Source organism: Galeopterus variegatus, unplaced genomic scaffold, assembly GCF_000696425.1.
Source record: "Galeopterus variegatus unplaced genomic scaffold, G_variegatus-3.0.2 Scaffold6866, whole genome shotgun sequence".
In the NCBI taxonomy this organism is placed as follows: domain Eukaryota; kingdom Metazoa; phylum Chordata; class Mammalia; order Dermoptera; family Cynocephalidae; genus Galeopterus; species Galeopterus variegatus.
The window spans coordinates 71,847-75,642 of record NW_007732977.1 but is presented as its reverse complement, the minus strand read 5'-3'; the positions used below and the strand labels follow the sequence as shown (position 1 = coordinate 75,642).

Below are 3,796 nucleotides of genomic sequence, written 5' to 3'. Positions count from 1 at the left end.
CCTCTTCTGGGTATATATCCAGAGGAATGGAAATCATCATGTAGAAGAGATACCTGCACCCCCATGTTCAGGTATTGACTCTTGAATTCACAGAAGGATATGGAAAGATCACAAATTTCCAGAAGCGCCACAGAATTCGGGCTTGGAGGCTACATATCCAGGAACATCACCCAAAATTACTCAGCAGCATTGGTTTGGTGAAAATACCACTGCTGTCTCTGCCACTGACCAAGAGTGTCTGCAGCTTCCACCACCAACCCCAGCAACTCTAGAAACTATCTGCTGCCCTGGAAACTGTGCAGCTGCCGTGTATTTCTGCATGTCCCTAGTTTCTATTTCAAAGCACGAGATGGAGATGTCTGGTACAGTCTAGGTCACATGCCTGCAGCCTGCCTGCAAAGGGGGTTGAAAATGCAAATATCTAGCACTTTACACTTATATAGGAGGCAGTGGGATGTGCCAAGTGAGAAAAGGTGAATACAGGGGTGGTGGTCAAAAAAAAAGATAAGTATGCACAAAAAAACCACAAAACTTCTCTGTAATAAGCTTCTATATGCATATACTATTCAATTAAACCTATCTTAAACATCATAAGTTAGCAAATTACTACAGATAAAAACAATCGCTATTAGCTCTCACATATAAATTTCTCTAAAATTTGGTAATAAAAATCAACTCTGTCCAAATCTAAGACGAAAGTTCAGACTGGTAAGCCAACCTATTTTTAGAACCATTAATCACTTAATGGCAGTGGTCCTATCTTAATTCCTTTACTTTTAAATTCCCAGTGCTAGTACGTATCAGTTGCAACATAAACGAACCAAAGTCAGTATAAACAGGTATGTAGATTAGTGGCTCTTGAAGTGTGGTCCAGGTTCTCCAAGGTCCTTTCAGGGGGTCTGCGAGATCAATATTATTTTCATAATATTACTAAAACATAATTTGTTTTTTTAACATCAATCTCTCACAGTTGTATAGTAGAGATTTCCAGAGGGTACAAACAGTTAATGGGAACATTTACTTGCATACTCTTGTAAATGTCTATTTTAATTTTTAATACAGTAAATATAAATAAATAAAACCCACATCAATAAAGCTTCTTAGTGTCCTTACTAATTTTTAAGAGTGCAAAGATCCTAAGACCAAAAAGTTTAAAAACTGCTGCTCTAAATCAACTATGTAAAACAAACAAAATAAAACCCACATCAATAAAGCTTCTTAGTGTCCTTACTAATTTTTAAGAGTGCAAAGGGATCCTAAGACCAAAAAGTTTAAAAACTGCTGCTCTAAATCAACTATGTAAAACAAACAAAACAAAAAACTCACCATGTTACATCACTCTAACCAGAAATAAAGTGGGCCATAAGAATCTAAAGAAGGAAAAATTAATGGCAAGCATCACCTCCCATTTGTGTTTGTAGGGTCTTGTTAAAATAATTAGGAAATTTAAACTAAGAGTACAGTATGAGGTACCCCATATCACAGAACCTGAGACCTGCAAGCACAAACACAGGGGACTGCTAAATATTCTGCAATACCCATTCTCTCTTTTCTGATATGTAATTTTTCGCTAATACAGGTGTGGCCATGTCACAAGGTCTGGCCAATAGAGTGTGGACAGAAGTGATGGGATCAGAGTCTGGATCCTACCCTTTAAAGGAAGGGACATGCATGGCCTTCCCCACCCTGCCCTTCCACTCGTGCCAGCTGGAATGCTGACAGTCAGGTGAGACACTTGGGTCATGAGGATGAGTCATGGCAAAACAAGAAGAGAAAAGGAGCACTATAGTTCGTTTACACTAAGACCATTATGAGACAGACAAATTTCTACCTTGTTTAATACTTTGTTTAGGCAGCTGGACCGTATCCTGACAATGGCAGCAAATTGAACCTAGAAAGGATGATTCAGCATAGCCCACAGGGAGCTATTGCCAGTGCTGATAACGAAATACACATCCTTTGTCACACTGCCCTCCCCCAGCCTCAGCATCCGGTCTGTCCTGCCTCAATACCTTTGTCCCGGGGACAGGAAGTAGCAGAAAGACACTCCCTCCTTCCTTCCCTCAGCTCACCTAAATCCTGCCCAGCCTGTAAGATTTCACTTTAGAAGTTGTAGACTTCTTCAGAATGGATATTAAACAATCCCTCAGACTGGTGGATATTATAAGCTACAACCCCAAAGGCAATTTGGTTGTCATAAATGTTTAATTTGAGGGTTACAGTCAACTTTAACTTTTAAGTTAGTTAACAACATTTAGAAATTGGGAGATATCATATAAATATTCAGATTTCCGGCTTTCTTAAAAAAAAAAAAATCAGAGTATCTAGCACCACTGGGCCCAATGCCCAGCACCTGGAACATTTATTTGCTCCAGCAGTGAGTGGATCAGGTGAATAGAATGTTCAGTCTCTGATGAGGAAATTGACACCATTCTCATCTACCTTCTCCATTTCCAACAGGAGGAAAGGCAAACACACCTTGAGTGCCATTATTTACAAGCAAATGGTACTTCTGGGAAGGAAGCAATCTATGCAACATTAACTGCCCAGGAGAGCTGGCATGAAGCTGGCAGGACCATCTTCTCTAATTCCTCACGCTTCAGCAATTAACGTGGGAAGATGAGTTGACCTCAAGTGCTAGAGATAAAGTAATCATTGCAATTTGGAGGATCAGAAATATACTGAAGCAGGACACCCAGAGAAGGCCAAAGGTAAATGGAAAGTACCCAGCAGTATAGAAGAATAAAATGCAGTTGACTCTTGAACAACATGGGTTTGAACTGCACAGGTCCACTTACATGCAGATCTTATTCGATAAATATATGGGAAAATGTTTGGCTCAGTATGTCATGAATGCATAACTCATTGAACCAAAGAGTGAAGTAGCCTACCTAGTCAGCTATTAGTGGAAGTAGTTACTTAAATAGTAATTAAATTTTGGGAGAGTCAATGGTTACATGCAGATTTTCAACTGTAAGAGGTTGGCGCTCCTAACCCCTGCATCATTCAAGGGTCAACTGTATAAATTCACTTTTCAAAAGGAGGTCCAATGTGCCTGAAGCGCAGTGCAAACACTGCCTTTGGAGTCGCACAAGCCTGGGTCTATCATCTACCTCAATGGCGCTTACTGAGTCCCTCGGAGGCTCACTTTCCTCATGCACAATGGGGCTTATTACTGTCCCACTTTATAGCTCTCAGAGTGGCTTATGACAAATTGAAAACATTAACTAGGAATGCCTGATTTAATCTTAGCCTGCCCCCTAACCTCCAAGCCCACATTCTTGTGGTTTGATAACATCTAAACTATAGCTTTGTGATATATCAAACCTGTATGATACCTCCTGAGAGTTCTTTTGGCTTTAGAGCTCCTACCTTCCTGCCTTTATCGCTAGCCCCCTTTCCTCACTGTAGACTCCAAAGACACAACCATTCTCTTTAAACTGACCTTCTAAAGAGCAGTAGTGGAATGACTGCTTTCTGCTCATTCTGACGCCCAAGGGCTTGGGGAACTGGGGTGTCAGAACCATATTCATTCACAATAAGCACCAGGAGGCTAACCCCTGCCCCAGGGGTTCGGCTAACAAGTAGCTCTTGGAACCAACTGAGCAGGTGACTGTGCCCAGGGGGATGTGGCAAAAATGAAATCTCATCCATAACTGGCCTGCGAGGTGGCAGGAACCCTCTCCAGACTGACATTTCACAGCTCTGAGCTTACATGAGTTTACTCTCCCTACACAATAGCAGAATACTCTCAGCTTTGGGATCCCAGGTTCAATGTCTCCAAGTCTCAGCTCCC

The 3,796-nt window shown here is 41.3% G+C and overlaps 1 pseudogene; it reads left to right on the top strand.

Moving 5' to 3' along the window:
* Positions 1-349: 349 nt before the first annotated feature.
* The window catches only part of LOC103606829, a 6,110-nt pseudogene continuing 2,663 nt past the window's right edge, over positions 350-3,796 (top strand).